At 45.3% G+C, this 10,000-nt stretch overlaps 1 protein-coding gene across 6 annotated transcripts in view; it reads right to left on the bottom strand.

Annotated features, from left to right (window-relative positions):
* Positions 1–10,000, bottom strand: part of LOC139561163 (zinc finger protein 219-like) — a 72,740-nt gene that overhangs the window by 34,857 nt on the left and 27,883 nt on the right. For 4 of the 6 annotated variants that reach the window (XM_071378078.1, XM_071378080.1, XM_071378077.1 and 1 more), the window contains exons 7-10: positions 8,445–9,137; positions 5,080–6,430; positions 3,867–4,021; positions 3,366–3,444 (exon numbers count right to left, since the gene is read on the bottom strand). The gene's annotated coding sequence lies outside the window, so the exon portion shown is untranslated. The remainder of the gene's footprint in view (positions 1–3,365; positions 3,445–3,866; positions 4,022–5,079; positions 6,431–8,444; positions 9,138–10,000) is intronic. The other 2 variants (XM_071378079.1, XM_071378081.1) reach the window with 2 other exon arrangements.

Raw genomic sequence — 10,000 nt, 5'->3', positions numbered from 1 at the left:
GCCGTTGGAAACACAGTTTTTGCTCTCCTGCGTCTGACTTCTCTGCCGCCAGCACCCCTTACAATTCCAGAAAATTATGTCATGGCTTTAGAAGCTTCTGATAGGCTAAATGACATAATTTGTCAATTGGTGTACCTGTGGATGTATTTCAAGGCCTACCTTCAAACTCAGTGCCTCTTTGCTTGACATCATGGGAAAATTAAAATAAATCATCCAAGACCTCCACAAGTCTGGTTCATCCTTGAGAGCAATTTCCAAATGCCTGAAGTTACCACGTTCATCTGTACAACCAATAGTACGCAAGTATAAACACCATGGGACCAAGCAGCCGTCATACTGCTCAGGAAGGAGACGCGTTCTGTCTCCTAGAGATGAATGTACTTTTGTGCGAAAAGTGCGAATCAATCCCAGAACAACAGCAAAGGACCTTGTGAATATGCTGAAGGAAACGGGTACAAAAGTATCTATATCCACAGTAAAACGAGTCCTATATCGACATAACCTGAAAGACCGCTCAGCAAGGAATAAGCCACCGCTCCAAAACCGCCATAAAGAAGCCAGACCACGGTTTGCAACTGCACATGGGGACAAATATCGTACTTTTTGGAGAATTGTACTCTGGTCTGATGAAACAAAAATAGAACTGTTTGGCCATAATGACCATCATTATGTTTGGAGGAAAAAGGGGGAGGCTTGCAAGCCGAAGGACACCATCCCAACCGTGAAGCACGGGGGTGGCAGCATCATGTTGTGGGGGTGCTTTGCTGCAGGAGGGACTGGTGCACTACACAAAATAGATGGCATCATGAGGGAAATTATGTGGATATCTTGAAGCAACATCTCAAGACATCAGTTAGGAAGTTAAAGCTTGGTCGCAAATGGGTCTTCCAAATGGACAATGACCCCAAGCATACTTCCAACGTTGTGGCGAAATGGCTTAAGGACAACAAAGTCAAGGTATTGGAGTGGCCATCACAAAGCCCTGACCTCAATCCTATAGAAGATTTGTGGGCAGAACTAAAAAAGTGTGTGCGAGGAAGGAGGCCTTCAAACCTGACTCAGTTACACCAGCTCTGTCAGGAGGAATGGGCCAAAATTCACCTAACTTATTGTGGGAAGCTTGTGGAAGGCTACCCGAAACGTTTGACCCAAGTTAAACAATTTAAAGGCAATGCTACCAAATACTAATTGAGGGTATGTAAACTTCTTACCCACTGGGAATGTGATGAGAGAGAGCGAGAGAGAGAGAGAGAGAGAGAGAGAGAGAGAGAGAGAGAGAGAGAGAGACTTATACATACAGTGGATGCATCTATAAGAATGTGTAGTAGATGGTTGGAGTAAGATTGGTCAGATATAAGGCGTGAAAGGTTAGAATGTGTAGTAGATGGTTGGAGTAAGATTGGTCAGATATAAGGCGTGAAAGGTTAGAATGTGTAGTAGATGGTTGGAGTAAGATTGGTCAGATATAAGGCGTGAAAGGTTAGAATGTGTAGTAGATGGTTGGAGTAAGATTGGTCAGATATAAGGCGTGAAAGGTTAGAATGTGTAGTAGATGGTTGGAGTAAGATTGGTCAGATATAAGGCGTGAAAGGTTAGAATGTGTAGTAGATGGTTGGAGTAAGATTGGTCAGATATAAGGCGTGAAAGGTTAGAGGTCAGGGGTCATATCTACAGTATGTTGTGAATGAGGGGTGAGAAGGGACAGGTGACTGTTCAGGTGTCATACCTGTGTATTGGATAGTGTAAGTGAGAGGGTAAAGGTCAGGGTTTAGAGGTCGTACCTGTGTTATAGATAGTGTCGTGACGTTGTATTGATTAATGTGACAACTGCTGTTCATCGAATAATTAACGGTTTATAATTACGTGATTAGATGAATCAGGTAATTATTAACTCATTAACCTGGGGTACCATGGGAAAGTTTGGTTTTTATTGAGTTTCTATTTCCCAAATTAACTCAAAGAATATCAGAATATCGATTTTACAACAGTCGCTAGTCAATCAATTTCCTCTACAGTCTCATTCTGAACGTCTCATAATCCGGGAATCTGCACAAACCCGAGTCTCACCAAATAAATCCGTACCACACCAATTGAGTTGATTATTTATTTGCTTAACAAGCTAAAATAATATAAGATACACAAACACACAGTCTAGGCTATTGATTAGAACTTAGTATGATGAACAGGTCCCTAGCGGGCCAACACCATATGACACGTGTTACACACAATGGCGATTTCAAAAGAGAGAGAGATAGAGTACGCGAGAGAATAACACAATTGGGTGCATTTGTCAGCTATAACCTTGCGCCAAACTACCGCTCTTATGGGTCAGAACATAACGATGAAATTACGTGTTGAAGGTCTCTGACGGGGGGGTCTCTGCGTGGACCGTGGTTCCGACTTCTCTGATGATGGGCCATCTTCGGTTACCGGGTGTAACTCTCTGTTTCTCCTCACGATGTCAGTGTCCTTTCTTTTAGTGGTGTGTTTCCTCGCCCTCGCTCTGAAAGGGGTCTTCGGCTAATCAGCCGTGGGGATGGTTCCAGCGTGGGAAGGAAAACGGTGTAGACACACGATTCCTTGGAGAGTGGTGACCGGGTGGCCCTGCTTCATTCACCCGCGTTAGGTACGGCTACTTGTCTGTAGCATAGGTTGTAAAAAGGTTCCTTTGTCCTCCTCAACCTTGTGTTGCGTTTTGGGTTTGCTGACCACTCAGACCTTGGCTGCAGCTCAGGGTCACTTAGTCTAATATGTTAATTCTTAACTCACACGTTTTATACCCTCGGGTCAGAAATGGGCGTTTCCGCCTTTAGGGCAATTCTCTGGGCGTACCAAGTTACGAGGCAAGGTCTGGATTTTACTCAGTTCCAATTTAGACAACTAACTTTACATTTAATCTTTACAAAAACATAATCTTTGATCTGGACATTTTCCACACAATGTACAATATGCAAACATCAGGCACATATTAGGAACATTCTTAGTTACAATGTTTTCGTTATAACGTCGTCCTTTAACTTTTAATAATATAACGAAACAACATAAAATTTCATATTCCATCTATCGTCATTAACACCATTGTGGCTGACAAAACCCATTGTCCCAAAGTCCATTTATTGCATGTTAATGTTCTGAGGCTGGTTCTCCATAGTGAGAGGACAAAGGAATTTTGTCTGCTGCCTTAAGATTTACAATGAGGAGAGGTGTCATAAAACACCCCCACATCAATACCTCTCGATCTCTTTCCCTCTGGTGAGTGTCAGAGATCTCTCTGTAGGATTGTGGTCCACGGTAACCTGACACGAGCAGACCAGTCATGACAACAGTGTGACTGAGAGGGTAAAGCCAGGGTTTAGAGGTCGTACCTGTGTTGTGTATGGTGTGGGTCCAAAGGAGCTGAGTGATATCGTGTGTCCAGGCTGCCCTCTCCTCTCCACTCTGACACTGCAGGGTCAGGCAGTCCCGGATAAGGATAAGGATACAGAGAGAGAGAGAGAGAGAGAGAGAGAGAGAGAGAGAGAGAGAGAGAGAGAGAGAGAGAGAGAGAGAGAGAGAGAGAGAGAGAGAGAGAGAGAGAGAGAGAGAGAGAGAGAGAGAGAGAGAGAGAGAGAGAGAGAGAGAGAGAGAGAGAGAGAGAGAGAGACTTGTACATACAGTGGATGCATCTTTTTCTCATATAACTGCAGTTTTGAAGTTATGGATTTACTCTGTAATTTCTCTGTAGGTGTCTTGTTTATTTGAGGACATACGTGTGTGTGAGCATGTATCTCATTGTGAATGTGTGCATATGTACGTGTGTCTGTACTGCATGTATGTGTGTGTGTGTTTGCATACAGCGTTCCTATGTCTGAGTCGGTGTCTGTTACCTTGGTGCTGTGTTTGAAGCTGTAGGTGGTGTGTCCCAGGCTCTTCTGCTTGGTCATGATGATGAGGGGTTGATAGAGGAACACACCCCGGTCTTCTTCCTCCTGGTCCCCCCACACACCTGACGCACCAGCTCTCCACGCTCCGCCACCGGGACCTAACAGACGCACACACATAGGCAAGCACACGCACGTAAGGAAACGCCCACACACACACACACACACGTGTCATGTAAACACTGCAACAACATACTGACTGTCAGATCATGACCTATAATTTACCACACTTACACACACAGACATACACAGTTCACCGTCCCCCAAACCGCTTCATGTTGTATATTGACCAGTCCAGTGATGTGAGGGTCATGTAACATGAGCTGTGTGTCAAACCTCCTCCACCACTCAGTTCTTTAGCTAGCTACCTCTCAGAGAGCTGTGTCAAACCTCCTCCACCACTCAGTTCTTTAGCTAGCTACCTCTCAGAGAGCGGTGTGTCAAACCTCCTCCACCACTCAGTTCTTTAGCTAGCTACCTTTCAGAGAGCTGTGTGCCAAACCTACTCCACCACTCAGTTCTTTAGCTAGCTACCTCTCAGAGAGCTGTGTCAAACCTCCTCCACCACTCAGTTCTTTAGCTAGCTACCTCTCAGAGAGCTGTGTGCCAAACCTACTCCACCACTCAGTTCTTTAGCTAGCTACCTCTCAGAGAGCTGTGTCAAACCTCTTCCAGCACTCAGTTCTTTAGCTAGCTACCTCTCAGAGAGCTGTGTGTCAAACCTCCTCCACCACTCAGTTCTTTAGCTAGCTACCTCTCAGAGAGCTGTGTCAAACCTCCTCCACCACTCAGTTCTTTAGCTAGCTACCTCTCAGAGAGCTGTGTGTCAAACCTCCTCCACCACTCAGTTCTTTAGCTAGCTACCTCTCAGAGAGCTGTGTGAGTGTCTCAATGTCTTCATGTGTGAGTGTGTGTCAGCATGCCTTCCTATGTTTATGCATGTGCGTGTGTGTATGTATGTGTGTGACAGTAGTGCTAGTAGTGCTGGTCAACAGCACTACTGTTGACCAGAGCCCTATGATCAAAAGAAGGGCACTATATAGGGAATATGGTGCCATTTGAGACACACATAGTTTAGGGTTGAAACCTTGTCACTAGTCTGGGAGCGTTATACCAGTGTTGGGATTAATCTATTCCAAATGAAGTCTGGCATTCTCACCGGACACCCGACGATGAGGTCGCTGGCCCAGAGGTCCTCACCGTGGCACTGGGCGTGTCTGAGGACGGAGAGGAAGGATTCAGAGGCGTGGTTTAGCCCTCCCAGCTCCTCCAGAACATCACAGTACTGTTCCAGTCTGTGTAGGGGCCTGAAGACAATGGGGGAAGGACAGGAGGGAGAGAGGAGGGGTGGCAGGGAGTCTGAGCTGGGGAGGGACGAGGAGGAGGAGAGGGGAAAGAGAAGAGAGGACTTAAGCCATCTACACTATGGTCATTATCATCAATCTCGTTTTTTTCTTCACATAACATAAAAAAAATGATCAACAAACAGAACAGACATAACAAACACAGTGCAATACTTGCAACTCCAGTCCATAAAAAAAAACTACAAATACAAAAGAAAAATCCTATTAAACATACAGATTTGGCCAAGCCTCCCACCCAATCATCATCATCATCATCATTATCATTGTTATCACATCATCATTTTCATGATACAGTACTTTTAAACATCTTCTACTGTCACCCTGTGGTCATTTTAGATAACTACAGTGAACATTCTACCCTCAGATCTCTGCTAATACCATCTGTGTGATGTTCTCCTTTTCATGTTTACTCAGTTTAAAGCTGTGATCCGACATTGCCCTATGTATGTATCAGACTGGGGTTATTGTAATATATTGAAAGTCTGGTGATTGGTTTTAGTGTAATCCAACATTAATGAGTTATTTTAGGGTATACAATGCAGTGTTAATTGCCTTTACTATATGAAACAGCTCAAAATACCAGCCATTATTATGAGCTTTCCTCCCCTCACCAGCCTCCACTGATGTTGTAATAATGTTTTTTGAATGCAACTGTTTCTTACCTTGAAGAAGTCTGCAGCCTAAGTGACTAACAAGGAGTCCACTTTTGGTTTGGTCCTTACTATATGTAGTGAGAGTACTGGAGAAACTCTTTGTATGAGGGATAAAGAGTGAGCGAGAGCCAGAGAGAAAGAGGGGGAGTTAGAATAAAGTAGTCCATTTCTTCTTCTTCTACTTCTCTATGGCGCTGCCCATGCTAAAACAGCCCTCTATCCAACTCTATGTGACCCACTCACATGTTTACTGAAGAGGTCCTGTTTCAGCAGACTCTGCAGTAGAGCTCCCTCCATGGCTGGGAGGAGGTACTGCGAGTGGAAGGCGCTGAAGCTGGCCAAGTTGTGGAAAAGGAGGTCTGCTTCCCCCCGGAGGGAGGACGGGGTGTCTGGACCCTCCAAGAGGAGCAGGTAGGTCTCCTCCACACCTGTTAACACGGCCACGTACTGCTTCCCTGAACTCAGCATCCTACACCATAATAGATAGAGCTTGCTATAGGGAGAGGGGGGGGGGGGGGGGGGGGGTAGAGGATGAAGTGAGCGGATGAGGAGGGGTTGGGGAGGGAGAAAGGAAAATGGGGGGAATCAGAAAGAGAGAGGAAGTGGGAAGACAGTTAGGGAGGGAAGGGGGAAGAGGAATAGAGAAATAGATGGATGGAGATAGAGGAAGGGAGGACAGAGATTGGGGAAAGAGAGAAAGCGGGGGGAAGGAGTAAAGAGAGGGATCCCCCTGCACTCCTCCTCCTCCATTACTCCACCTCCTCCCTCTCTCTCCAGTCTCTGTGATACAACACAACACAGTACTACTATACTACTGGTCCATTTCATCCCTCCACCTCCTCCCTCTCTCTCCAGTCTCTGTGATACAACACAACACAGTACTACTATACTAGTGGTCCATTTCATCCCTCCACCTCCTCCTTCTCTCTCCAGTCTTCCCTCTGTGATACAACACAACACAGTACTACTATACTAGTGGTCCATTTCATCCCTCCACCTCCTCCCTCTCTCTCCAGTCTTCCCTCTGTGATACAACACAACACCGTACTACTATACTAGTGGTCCATTTCATCCCTCCACCTCCTCCCTCTCTCTCCAGCCTCTGTGATACAACACAACACAGTACTACTATACTAGTGGTCCATTTCATCCCTCCACCTCCTCCCTCTCTCTCCAGTCTCTGTGATACAACACAACACAGTACTACTATACTAGTGGTCCATTTCATCCCTCCACCTCCTCCCTCTCTCTCCAGTCTTCCCTCTGTGATACAACACAACACAGTACTACTATACTAGTGGTCCATTTCATCCCTCCACCTCCTCCCTCTCTCTCCAGTCTCTGAGATACAACACAACACAGTACTACTATACTAGTGGTCCATTTCATCCCTCCACCTCCTCCCTCTTTCTCCAGTCTCTGTGATACAACACAACACAGTACTACTATACTAGTGGTCCATTTCATCCCTCCACCTCCTCCCTCTCTCTCCAGTCTCTGTGATACAACACAACACAGTACTACTATACTAGTGGTCCATTTCATCCCTCCACCTCCTCCCTCTCTCTCCAGTCTCTGTGATACAACACAACACAGTACTACTATACTAGTGGTCCATTTCATCCCTCCACCTCCTCCCTCTCTCCACAGTCTCTGTGATACAACACAACACAGTACTACTATACTAGTGGTCCATTTCATCCCTCCACCTCCTCCCTCTCTCTCCAGTCTCTGTGATACAACACAACACAGTACTACTATACTAGTGGTCCATTTCACCCCTCCACCTCCTCCCTCTCTCTCCAGTCTCTGTGATACAACACAACACAGTACTACTATACTAGTGGTCCATTTCATCCCTCCACCTCCTCCCTCTCTCTCCAGTCTCTGAGATACAACACAACACAGTACTACTATACTAGTGGTCCATTTCATCCCTCCACCTCCTCCCTCTCTCTCCAGTCTCTGAGATACAACACAACACAGTACTACTATACTAGTGGTCCATTTCATCCCTCCACCTCCTCCCTCTCTCTCCAGTCTCTGAGATACAACACAACACAGTACTACTATACTAGTGGTCCATTTCATCCCTCCACCTCCTCCCTCTCTCCCCAGTCTCTGTGATACAACACAACACAGTACTACTATACTAGTGGTCCATTTCATCCCTCCACCTCCTCCCTCTCTCTCCAGTCTCTGTGATACAACACAACACAGTACTACTATACTAGTGGTCCATTTCATCCCTCCACCTCCTCCCTCTCTCTCCAGTCTCTGAGATACAACACAACACAGTACTACTATACTAGTGGTCCATTTCATCCCTCCACCTCCTCCCTCTCTCTCCAGTCTCTGTGATACAACACAACACAGTACTACTATACTAGTGGTCCATTTCATCCCTCCACCTCCTCCCTCTCTCTCCAGTCTCTGTGATACAACACAACACAGTACTACTATACTAATGGTCCATTTCATCCTGATCTTCCCTCCCTCTCTCCTACTTTTTCCAGTTTGTCCACCATGGCAGCCAATCGGCCGAGGGCTTCCAGGTCGCTGCCTCTGTGATTGGACACATGTACGAGGCGGTGGAGGGCGTTGTCCACACTATCATAGAGGTTAGAGGTCGCAGCCAAGGCAGCCCTGAGGGGCACAGGGTTCAAAGGTCATAAATTATATGATTATATAGGAGCGAATCCTAACTTCCACTTAAGTCGAATTTTCACTGAGTCTCCCATTGACATCACATGACTAAGTTAATATTTTACTTAGTGTAAGTTAGGATTAATTGATTTAATGAAAGAGATAGAAGATTGATGTGTTATAATAGGAACCGTTTTCAAATACATTTCTCATACGTTATATCCATGATAGGATCATCTATTTTAATTACATTTTCATTTGGACACACTGATGGGACAGGGTCATAGATATGTACTAGAGAGCTCATCAATCTTTGCAATGACCACTTCTGTGACAGCATGGGAAGCGCCATTGAGGGAAAGTGTGCCTTCTATCCAACTCTATGGACAGGGTAGCTGGTGGTTCCTGCAGTCCGGGGATCTCTGTGCCAGTCCTAATGTGGTCAGCCCTGCCAGCCAGGCCCCGCCCTTCAGCTGCAGCTCAGTCAGCCGTTGGTCGACCTGGACGCTCGTCATCAGCTCTCTGCTCTCTTTATCCACATTCAGGGGAACAGTCTGGAAAAGAGACCAAAAAAAGAATCTGGTAAACATTGTGTTGTTAAGCAAGATGGTTCACGCTCAGAAAGTATGTCACATTTACACAAAATTTATTCAACTTTTTTTCATAAGTTCACTGAAAAGTTGTTGTTTTTTCTTCTAAAATCCATTTGACGATAATTGTTGTTATTTCACCCCATAACACCTCATTGACTTGTGTGTTACCATGTTAAACCAGACAGAAGCAGTGATATAGTAAGACACATAGCATACAGTCTGGTAGTGGTGCTGTGTCCATAGACTGCAGTGCACCCTCCAACAGAGAGAGGGCGCTCTCACAACACTCAGTCAGACTCAACACTCTAAAAGCAAAAACAGGACTGGAGTAACTTAGTACAGTTAGTCAGGAGTTCAAATGGCACCCTATTCCCTATAGTGAACTGTTATTGACCAGAGCACTACTTTTGACCAGGGACACAACCTATAATAATTCATACTTCACATGACATAAAATGGCTTGATGGTGAAAACGGGTCCATTGATACGGCTGATTTCATGTCTAAGGAAATGATGTTCTTTGCGATTTCAGGCTGTCTTTCTCATTCAAGTCACATGACTCGAGTAACATACAATGTTGAGTGTGTGTGTGTACGCTGTGCTGTGTGCGTGTGTGACTGTAAATCAATTTGAGATAAGTGTGAAAAAACAAAACATTCCTGTCTGTCTCGGTCTCTCGGACTCTCATATTCCAAATGCCAATAATGGCGTATTGATTGAGCTGCATATGGAATCTGAATTGATTTGAGAAAGAATAGGCTTTATGACTGTAAGTCTTAGCATTCAAAGAGCTAAACTTGACATTCTGAGTGCTAGAAACATGC

The sequence above is a fragment of the Salvelinus alpinus genome, chromosome 31, assembly GCF_045679555.1.
Source record: "Salvelinus alpinus chromosome 31, SLU_Salpinus.1, whole genome shotgun sequence".
Classification (NCBI taxonomy): domain Eukaryota; kingdom Metazoa; phylum Chordata; class Actinopteri; order Salmoniformes; family Salmonidae; genus Salvelinus; species Salvelinus alpinus.
Note: the sequence above shows the minus strand (reverse complement) of the source record. Positions and strands in the feature narration are given on the sequence as shown.